This window comes from Rhinolophus hipposideros (genome assembly GCF_964194185.1).
Source record: "Rhinolophus hipposideros genome assembly, chromosome: 12".
NCBI lineage: Eukaryota > Metazoa > Chordata > Mammalia > Chiroptera > Rhinolophidae > Rhinolophus > Rhinolophus hipposideros.
In genome coordinates this window covers 64,172,302-64,184,072 of record NC_138058.1, presented here as the reverse complement: position 1 = coordinate 64,184,072, position 11,771 = coordinate 64,172,302, and the positions used below count along the sequence as shown (strand labels likewise).

The 11,771-nt window shown below is 37.4% G+C and overlaps 1 pseudogene across 1 annotated transcript; it reads right to left on the bottom strand.

Moving 5' to 3' along the window:
• Positions 1–5,431: 5,431 nt before the first annotated feature.
• LOC308505881 (large ribosomal subunit protein uL18-like) lies at positions 5,432–6,322 on the bottom strand (annotated as a pseudogene). The gene has a single exon. The product of its transcript is annotated as a large ribosomal subunit protein uL18-like (transcript).
• Positions 6,323–11,771: the final 5,449 nt, after the last annotated feature.

Below are 11,771 nucleotides of genomic sequence, written 5' to 3'. Positions count from 1 at the left end.
CACTGTTTGCAACTCTCACTGCACCGTTTGCAGGCTCAGCTACCATCTTCTTGCTAGCCCCCATCTTCTGCTAGCATAGCCACAGCAGTTCTGTTAGTGGCCAATGGCTCACTGGTTACAGCTGATGGCCAACTAGCCACAGCAGATGGCCATCCAATCACAGTTGATGGCCATTTACTACCTGAGCCAGCACCTTTCCACGTGAGGCTGAGAGCCTGGAAACTGCAGTCCTGGCTCTGTCCACACAGTCAATATTCTACAAGCAAGGGCTTTCTCCTAGTACCCCAATACTGTCATTGGGATCAGGAAATTAGCATCATAAATTACTACTATCTAATGCATAGATCCAATTCAAGTTTCTCCAAAGTGCTTATACAAAATACTTATACAAAGTACTTATACAAAGTAATTATACAGAAATATAATTAGATGCAATAACATACATAAATAGCTGATTAACAGGTGTTCAAATACTGGCAATTACTTCCACTAATGTGTATATACACTGGGGCCTCCTGGGTTTCTATTTTGGGCAGCCATAATCTGTGCTCTGTAATCCTTTGCACAATAAGACAAGGGGGTGACCCTACCTCAATGTCCCACAACCTCCTACAAACTATACATCCTTTATCACCCTAGCCCTGCACAGATAGCCACCCCTCAATCCATTCCCCCCAAGGCTCTAATCCAGGCGGTGTTTTCCTCAGAGACAAGGCTGTGACAATGCCCACCTGGAGCTTGGAGCTCAGATTGGGCACCGCCCTTCCAGGTCCTCAAGCAGCCTAGCACCTCAGGGCGGGAGAAACTGCGCCCAGCTGCAAGCCTGCAGCTCTGCCCTCGGCCCCATGCTCTGCGCATGCGCCTCGGGACCTGCGAGGGGCGACAACGGGCATCATCTTTGCCGCCATGTTGGCTCTTATAGTCTTACAGCTTCGGGAAGAACGGCCTGACCTGCGCTGGGGGCTCTCGGTAAGTCCAAGCTCTTGTTATGTATGGTCAGCTTGCTCTGGGTGGTATTATTTTCAGTGGTGTTGTGACCCTGCCCCCATCCCTTTGTCCCTTTAACCATCGTGGCTGTGGCTTCGGGAGTGGGCCCTGCCCTCCGCAGCCTGCAGTGGATTCCCCTTGGCTCCCGCTTCCCTCCTTACGGCCTAACGGCCTCTGCTGCTCAGCCTCCCGGTGGGTACCGGGTTTCCCGGACCTGAAAAATTGCGGGGTCCAGAGGTTATGCCCCAGGGTCGGTTCAGTGATGGCTGATACAGTTGCGGGTCAGTTTTACCTGTGGAGATCAAAAGACGTAAATTCAGAGTATGGGAATGCTCAGAAGAAATTGACTTTTGCAGAGTCAATTATTGCAATACTTGAATACACCTTCAAAACTAACTTTTTACCTTTTGGAATTTAAAATAGACACACAAGTCCTTTGCTGCATGTTGGCTAAATGGAAGGTAAAGTAGTAATTAAAAGAATTAAAGAGCTCTATAATTTATTCTAATATCCCACCATTGATAAACATTTGGCTTGTGTGGGACGTGTGTGTTTTACAGCTTATGTATAATTGAAGTACAACAATGTGCACATTAAGTGTACAGTTGGTGACACTTGACACATATATGCCCCCATGAAAGCACTGTACTCGAGATAATAAACATATCCATGACCCCCAAAAGTTTCTCCTGCCCTCCGTTCCTGCAATACTGATCTGCTTTCTGTGACTATAGATTAGTTTGCATTTTCTAGAATTTCGTATAGAGGGTGTTAGCCAAAGAAGAGATACAGACTAATAAAGAACAAAAGGCATTTGAGCAAAAGGAGATGGAACCCAGGAGACACAGATTCAGGTACCAACTCGAACTGCACTCTGGAGAGAACAAAGAAAGGGTTTATAAAGGCAAAAGCCACAAAGTATATTCTTTCATGCAAATGAAATATTGCTGGCTATGTTAACAGGATTGATTAGTTCCAATATGCAAACAAGGGAGGTGAAAACTACTAGGAAGGAAGTAAAGTCCGTACGTGTTCACTGCAGCAGTGCTAGAATGTTTATAGCTCATCATTAGCTGAATTTAGTAACAGGTTTAGCAAATATACAGCTCAGCTCTGAAACTGAGGCACAAGATGTGCACAGACTCCACTTCTTTAATGGCTTCCTGATTCTATTTTAAGTGACTCTTAGCAATGCTTATTCCATTTCATTTTTTCCATTATCAATGGAATACAGTGTATATTTTCTCTCAGCTTTCTTTCACTCAGAATAATTATTTTGAGATTCATCAATGTTGTATATCAACACTTTGCTGCTCCCTTTTATTGCTGAGTAGTTTCCATTATATGGCATACAACCATTGTGTGGTCTCATTGTTACTTCAGTAAAAACTATGGTTATTCAGATTTGGATATTTCGCAGACAATTTTTTTTGGTGGGGGGGATGAGTAAAGCAAGCTTGACACTTTAAGAGAAACAACTGACAGTGTTTGTCAATGATACAATTCAAGCCTTAAAAAGGCAAAATTAGAAAGTCAGAAAACTTGTGCCTCTTACTGCAAGCTTGGTGGCTTCCCAGTCGCTGAGTTTTCTGATGAAGTTGGTGGTGATATTAATTTGATTTTGAGATGTTCGGTAATGCAATATATCAATATATGGAAGCTCTTAATAATTCTGAATCAAAATTTTCAAATGAATGTAATTTGGCAGGCGAGAACCCTACCGCCGCACCACTGGGGGAGCACTAAATGAATGTAATTTGAATCAATGTAATGTCTTTAAAATAATTCATTTTAGAAATGCCATCAAAATGCAAGATAGACCAAGGGATTTTAAGGTAACAGTACCAAAATTTCATTTATATGGTTTAATATTTCATTTTGTAATACCTTCTAAGATATTATCATTCATTGAGTTTTTGTGAATATCAAAGAAGAACATCCTCAGTTATGTGAAAAAGTTATTAAAATATCCCTCCCTTCTTTAAGTACATAACTGTGGGTGGTCAGATTTCATTCACATACTCTACCCAAAACAGCCTATTGCATCACATCGAATGCAGAAGCAGCTATGAGAATCCAGCTATTTCCTGTTAAGCAGACATTGAAATTTACAAAAATTTATAAAACCACGTAAATCTTCTCACTAATTTTTTTTTCGGTTTTGAAAAATATAATTATCTTTCATGAAAATATTTGTTAACATTTATAGGCTTACTGTTATTTTAAACAATAAATATTTTAAAAGTTGGTTTTATTTCAAATATAGTAAATGTTGACCCCTAGAAGCCACATAAACACTCTTTAGGGTCGGTCTTAGCTTGGTTGCTGTAACAAAATTTTTAAAACTAGATAGCCAATAAACAATATAAATTTATATTGCACAGTTCAGCCGTCTGAGAAGTCAAAGATCAAGGTGCTAGCTGATCAGGTGTTCTGGTGAGAGCCCACTTCCTGGCTGATAGATGACGGTGTTCTTATATCCTCATATGGCAGACAGCAGAGAGAAGCAAGCTCCCTTGTGACTGTTATAAGGGCACTAATTACATTCTTGAGGGCTCCATCCTCATGACCTCATCTAATCCTGATTACCTCCCAAGGCCCCACTTTCTAATGCCATCACATTGGGAGGTAGAGATTCAACATAAGGATTTTGGAGGGCAAACACAAACTTGGTCTATAATAGTATCCTCATTAATTTTTAGGAGTATAAAAGGGTCCTGAGACCAAATATTTGAGAAGCAGTGGTTTAATAGAACTCTTCCAGTGCTACAGAGAGAGATTAAGGAGGTGCCGAGAGAACACTATTAGGTTGGTGCAAAGGTAATTGCAGTTTATAAGGTTAAAAATAATTTGCAGAAACGAATTACTTTTGCACCACACTAATAAATTAGGGGAAGCTTGCAGTTTTAGATAGTGTGGTAAAGAGAATGCTTCACCTAGAAGGAAACATTCTGACAAAAACATGAAGGAAGTGAGAGAGTAAGCTGTGCTCTGGGAGCAAAAAGCCCAAACCCAAAGATAAGAAGTTCAAGGAACAGTGAGGCACTTTAGCTAAAGTAATGAGGAATAAGGTAAGAGAAAAGGGGGTGGGGATGTCCTGATGACAGTGGTAGTGGTTAGATCTTTACGATTTTATAAGCCTTTGTGATGGCTTTAGTTTTCACTTGGAATGAAATTAGAAGCTACTGAATGTTTTGAGCTGAGAATAATCGTGGGTATGCATAGGGTAGGGTTAAGGATAGAAGCAGGAAGACAAAGGAGTAATCTGGTATTACAGACGACAGAGGAAGGTAGTTTGGACCTGGGTTGTAGCAGCAGAACTGGAAGAAAGTGTCCGATTTTTCATATGTTCTGAAGATGAACCCAGTAGGATTTCCCGGTGGACTGTGTGCAGGATGCAAGAAAGTGGAGCCAAAGGTGATTGAATATATTTGGCCTGAGCACATTTTTTGTGTGGTAGATTATATTGGTTTTAATTTTGTCGTAGCTTTATGTTTTTGATTCAAACATTTCTAATTTTCATTTTTTTTTGGTAGCCTCTAGGTTTTATCTCTTGAAGAAAGCCTTCTTCAATGTAAGACAGAAAAAAAAATTGTCATATTTTCTCCTAATTCTTTTAGGTAGTTAAAAAAATTGGTTCTTTTGTCTGTCTGGTATTTGTTTTTGCTTTCAGTGAAGCAGTTTCTCATCTTATGCACTACAGCCATTTTGAGAATTCTTTCTGTGTGGGAGGCTCTTCTGTGCACGTTTAGCAGCATCTCTGGCCTCTACTTATTTTGTGCCAATAACAACCCCTGCCTCCACCCCGGTCCAGTTATGACAGCACATAAAGCTCCAGACATTGCCAAATATTTCTGGTGCAACAAAATTGCCTCTGGGTGAGGACTGCCTTAATAAAGAATGTCAACAAATTGAAGCCCTCATTTTGAAATATGAAGATTAAAAATATTCTAACTTATTTTATTTCAACTGCATCAATATCCTTAAGGACCTGAATCCAGAAACTGCTCTGAATATATGGAGACAATAGAAGGGTGAAAACCAGGGGAAAATGCTCAACTTGAGTCAGTCTTTTGGAACATGGTAACCTTATCATTACTAGTCAGAGTTTCACCAAAACTATCTTAAATCTTGGGAAAGGAAGAATTAATAAGTTGATTCTATTCAAGGAGGGTGCTTTGCCTATTTCTGTTTGTTTGTACTTTTGTTTTTGGATTAGTATCTTTCACTTTTATTTTAGTTCTTGTTTAGTTGAAAAAGCAGTGTGAAACAGTGGGAGTAATGTATATAGAGAACTGGACTCAACCAGAAAACCTAAATTCAAGGCCCTGAATCTCGTTTATCTTCTATGTTTTTTTCTGAAAAATGAAAATCTTTTTTTTTTAGTTGCTTAAGTTTATTATTGCCTATGTGAAAAATCTTCATAGAAAACTTGTTTGGTTTATTAGCTCTCAGCAGCCCGTTCCTGAGCTCTGAGGAAGCTTGCTTTCTTCTGCGCTACCCAATCTTTCTTCTGGGCAAGTGACATTTTGGGACGGTTCCACCTCTTCTTTTTAACTTCTGTCTTAGGCTTCTTTCTTCTCATAAACTAGATTCTCCCATATAGCAGCATGAGCTTTCTTATACATCTCCTCCATCATGTCTGGAGTTACATTGTTCTTTATGTATCGACAGGATTGTTTCTTGTAAGTGTCTTCATCTTCTTCCATTAGATAATGCATATAATCTGCAACATTCCGGCCCATGATGTGTTTCTGATGTACTGCTGCATTGAATTCCTTGCTTTCTGAATCATAACCAGGGAATCGTTTGGTACTGTGAGGGATAGACAAGCCTCCGTCCACAGCTCCCTTCAGGGCCCCAAAAACTTTATTTCCAGAGGATGCAAGCCCTGCATCCAAATAGGAGGTGAAGACACTGGTTGACCATCAATGCTTTCCATATTGTATTCATCTCCAGTCACCTCCACTTGACCTTCATAGATCTTGTCCATGCCAAACCTATTGAGAAGCCTGCGGGCCAGCAGCAGGCCAGTACAATATGCTGCAGCATAATTTGTCAGACCAACGTTCACACTGTACTTGGGGAGTTCATGAGCATAAGCTGCACAAACTATCATATCTCCTTCTATACGGGCATAAGCAATCTGACAAATGATATCTCTGTTGGCTACCCAAACAATCATCTTATATTTGGGTGTGTTGTACTTATCTTTATACTGGATTACAAAGAGTTTCTGGGCATAGTAATCAGTTTTACCCTCATGGAGTCTTCTAAATTTCACTTGGTATCTCTTGAAGTATGCTTTATTCTTGACAACTTGAACAAATCCCATCCTGGTGAACAGAGCCCCGCGTTACCACAGAGGGGAGAAAAGCTGAAAAATGAAAATCTTAATGTGAAGATGTAGCTAATGAACTGTAGTGAAATCTTTGAAAATTTTTTGAAGCATTATAAGGAGCTCTGAATATAAGAAATTTAAATTTCTTTTAGAACTGAAGTGAAATCTTTAAAAAAATTTTTGAAGCATTATAAGGAGATCTGAATATAAGGAAAGAAATTTAAATTTTTTTTAGAAAATTTAAAATTATGTGTATAAGTGGGATTCATTCCTGGTATGCAAGGTTGGTTCAATATCCACAAATCAATTAATAGGATACACCACATTAACAAAATGAAATCTAAAAATCATTTGATCATATCAATAGATGCAGAAAAAGCATTTGACAAAATCCAGCAGTCATTTATGATAAAAACTCTTAAGAAAATGGAAATAGAGGGACCATATCTCAACGTAATAAAGGCCATATATGATAAACCCACAGCTAACATCCTACTCAATTGGGAAAAGCTGAAACCTTTCCCTTTAAGATCAGGAACAAGGCAAGGTTGCCTACTTTCTCCACTTCTATTCAACATAATTCTGGAAGTTCTAGCCATAGCAGTCAGACAAGTAAAAGAAATAAAAGGTATCCAAATTGATAAGGAGGAAGTAACATTGTCATTATATGCAGATGACATGATACTATACATAGAGAACCCTAAAGATTCTACCAAAAATTATGAGAACTGATAAATGAATTTAGTAAAGTAGCAGGTTACAAAATTAATATTCAGAAATCAGTTGCATTTGTATATACCAATAATAAAATATCAGAAGGAGAAATTAAGAAAACAATCCCATTTACGATTGCTTCAAAGACTATAAAATACCTAGGAATAAATTTAACCAAAGAAGTAAAAGATCTGTACTCAGAAAATTATAAGACACTGAAGCGAGAAATTAAAGAAGATACAAATAAGTGGAAACACATACCATGCTCATGGATAGGAAGAATTAATATCGTTAAAATGTCCATACTGCCGAAGGCAATATACAGATTCAACACAGTTCCTATCAAACTACCAAGGACATTTTTCACAGAAATAGAACATATAATCCAAAAATTTATATGGGACCATGAGAGACCCCAGATAGCCTCAATAATCTTGAGAAATAATAACAAAGTGGGAGGTACCATGGTACCTGACATCAAATTATACTGCAAGGCTACAGTAATCAAAACAGCATGGTACTGGCATAAAAACAGACACATAGATCAATGGAATAGAATAGAGAGCCCAGAAATAAATCCATGCCTATGTGGTCATTTAATCTATGACAATGGAAGCAAGAATTTATGGTGCGGTAAAGATAGTTTATTCAATAAATGGTGCTGGGAAACCTGGACAGACACACGCAAAAAAGTGAAGCTGGGTCACCTCCTTACACCATATACAAGAATAAATTCAAAATAGATTAAAGACTTAAATGTAAGACCTGAAACCATAAAACTCCTAGAAGAAAATATAGGAAGAAAGTTTACAGACATTACCCCGAGTAAGGTTTTTACTGATATATTCCTTCGGACAAGGGAAGTAAGAGAAAAAATAAACATGTGGGATTACGTCAAACTAAAAAGTTTTTTCACAGCAAAGGAAACCATCAGTAAAACAAAAAGGGATCCTATTGAATGGGAGAAGATGTTTGTCAATGATATATCCGATAAGGGGTTAATATCCAAAATTTATAAAAACTCAACTCCAAAAAAACAAACAACCCAATTAAAAAATGGGCAGAGGACATGAAGAGACATTTTTCTAAAGAGGACATACAGATGGCAAACAGACACATGAAAATGAGCTCACCCTCACTAATCATTAGAGAAATGCAAATAAAAACCACAGTGAGTTACCAACTCACTCCAGTCAGAATGGCTATCATCAATACATCAACAAACAACAAGTGCTGGCGAGGATGTAGAGAAAAGGGAACCCTTATGCACTGTTGGTGGGATTGCGGATTGGTGCATCCACTATGGAAATCAGTATGGAGATATCTCAAAAAACTGAAAATGGAACTACCTTATGACCCAGCAGTTCCACTCCTAGGTATCTATCCAGAGAAATCCAAAACTCTAATTCAAAACAATTTTTGTACCCCTATGTTTATTGCAGCACTACACACAATAGCCAAAACATGGAAACAACCAAAATGCCCATCGGTAGACGACTGGATTAAGAAACTGTGGTACATTTATACAATGGATTATTACACAGCCATAAAGAAGAATGAAATCTTACCATTTGCAACAATAGGGATGGACCTAGAGAACGTTATGCTAAGTGAAAGAAGTCAGACAGAGAAAGACAAATACAATATGATCTCACTTATATGTGGAATCTAAAGAAAAGAATAAATGAACTAATCAGAAACAGCCTCAGAGATATAGAGGAAAAACTGAGGGTTGCTAGATGAGAGAAGGGATGGAGATGAGGGAGAAGGTGAGGGGGTTAGAAAGCACAGTCGGTAACCACAAGATTGCCAAGGGGATATGAAAGTCAGCTTCGGGAATACAACCAATAATGTTATAAAGATTTTGTAGGGTGTCTGACGGACACTTGTCTTATTAGGGAGACCACTTCAGGGATAGTGTAGATGCCTGATCACTGCACTGTACACCTGAAGCTGAAGCTGAACAATAATGAATGTCAACTATATTATATATATATATATATGTATATATATATATACATATATATATATACAAATATATATATATACATATATGTATATATATGTATGTATATATTCACAAAAAGTGGCGTACAGCATTAGGAATAGAGATAGTGGAAATGTAACGGCTGTACTCTATGTCAGAGGGGTAGTAGATTGGGGGAGGGGAGTTATCACTTTGTGAGGGATATAAATGATAAATGTGTAACTATTACATTGTTTTGTATCCCTGAAAGTAAAAAAAAAAAAAAAAAAAAAGTAAAAATAAAATAAAATGTGTATATTCAACTATATTTCTGTTGGACCCCACTGGTCTAGGCTTATTAGGTGTGAATTCGTAGAAGACAAATCCCAAAACAGTAAGAGTGACATTATCTGTTGTATGTATTCTGTAGAATCGGGGAATTTTAATATAGGAAGGGTTTTTCATATGAATTTTAATAGTGTTGTAGATTGTATTATCTGCAAACCTCATGAGAACTGTGATTGCTGTGAAGTTTTTATTTAAATTCAGGAGTTTGTGAACTATTGATTGGAATTTAATTTCTTGAAATATATAGTCTTATTTTTTAAAAAAGAAATAAAACATTCAAATATGATATACTAAATTTAAAAACAAAGGCAAGTACTAACTTGTGCCATCAGATTAACCTTTTTATTATTTAAGTTGTGGCTCTACCGTATCTTTATTGGAAGCTATCTGTGTTGGATCATGTATAATAGAGAAACTATTACATATTTCTGAGCCTGATTTGCTCAATACTGTGCTACCAAATACAATAATGCAAATTATATGATGAAGCTGCTATAAGACTGTGTTCATCTGAATGGTTTTATTCTCACTTATTGGCTTTATAATAAGTAAATGGTATAAATTTATGAAATTATTAGAACACTGCTTATGAATCCAATTTATAGATATTTTATGTTTCCTATTCTTTTGCATCTTATATTAGGATAAGAAGAATTTTTGTTGCTGCTGCTGCACCTTGCTGCTGCTGCATAAAGGATTGTTTGAAAATCCCTAATTTAATTCAACCTTCTCATTTTACAGATTTAGAATCTGATTCTAAGAAAAAACACAGTTCCCAAATTTCACACAATTTATTGAATGTCAGATAAAATTCAAGTTTTCTGATGTCTCAATCTTGTACACACAGAGTAAGTACTTTCTATGAATACAGTAATATTCTAAGGAATATAATATTGAGTAAAGATTGTTGGATTCGGAACATCTTGATTTTAAGTTGTGTCTTTAGATAATATAATTGTGCATAGTACAGAATAATTGGTTTGGTTTTAAAATCCCTGCTTATGTTTTTTCCCTAATTTTTCTGACTGGTTGCAGTCTGATATTCAGACACAAAATGGTAGGAGCTTTATCTACGACACTGGAGACTTTCTTCATGATTCTATTGAGCAAGCATTGGAGAGGCAGATGGAGGAGGCTGAGTGACATCCACAGAATAGGTGGCTCTGTCGACCTGAATAAGAATGTTTTCCACAGGCCCTTGGCTGAGCATCACGTGGGACCTACACATTTTCTTTTTATTGGTCAATTCTTAGAGGCTAATCCACATGTTTCTTCTTCAGACTTCTTTGTAATAAGTCCTCCTGTCTTGCTTCTTCAGAATTACTAATCATCCTGTAGAAACTATTAGCTATTGCCAGTTAATATGCATAGTTTCTTAACTCAAGCAATTTCTTTTTGGGGGAAAGTAGATGCACAGGTAGAGGTAGTGAAAATAGTGACTAGTTCCTTTTTTCCTCAGACAAGGCCTCCCCTAGGTGGGGATGCAGTGCTTCAGCAGTCTCTTTATGGAGGTTACTGGGATTAGGTGAGAGCATGTGCAAACCAAACTCTGTTTTTTTCACTTTCTTCTGTGAAACTCCCCATGAGGCCATTTGTATTGTTTGAGGTGAGGGATACAGGGCAGAGGAGTAGGCTTCTGGTATTTGAGTAACCTGATCATGCAACTTTCCTGTATCTTTGGGTTTTCTTTGGCTTATATTGCATATACCACCTTCATTTAAAGGAAGACCCTTTCAGGCTACATCTGCTTTCTATTCTTAAAAAGAGTGGTGTGGCTCCTGAAGGACTTATCCATTTTTTTTTTTTTTTGCTTTTCCTATTTGCTCAGGTGGATGGTCACATGACCCTTTGGGTGAATGTCAAAAAGAATGTTCTTGGTATAATCCAGCATGGGATCCTTTTTAAAGAGGACCTGGTCTTCATTCATGTAAGGAATTAGAGGTTTATAAACTGGCTAAAGTCTGGAAATTGAGTAAAGGCCTGTGACTTGAAGAAGGCCCTTCTTGTCCTGAAATATTTCGGTTTCTTCTAATGAAAGTCTTGACTGTGTTCCTCATTGATTTTATTCTTAGAGACTCCAGGATCAAGTAAGCAGAGCATGGAATCTCTGTAGATCAGACTATGATGATTAGCATACCAAATTCTAGGATGAAATAAAAACCATACTACCCAGATGTTCCTAAACCTCTTTCTCTAGTTGCCTAGTTCAGTTTGTGGAGTTGGGTATTAAGTCTTAGAGAGGTCTCCTGTTCTGTTGTTTTATCTCTGAAATAACATTTATACTTTGATAAGATTTTATATTCCTGTCCTCCATACTCTTTCATCTTTTTATTCTTTTCCTCAGAATTTTGGGGTATTCTCTCAAAATTTTCTTCTACTCCATTTATCTTTATTTTGTGTTAACTTTCCCCATGC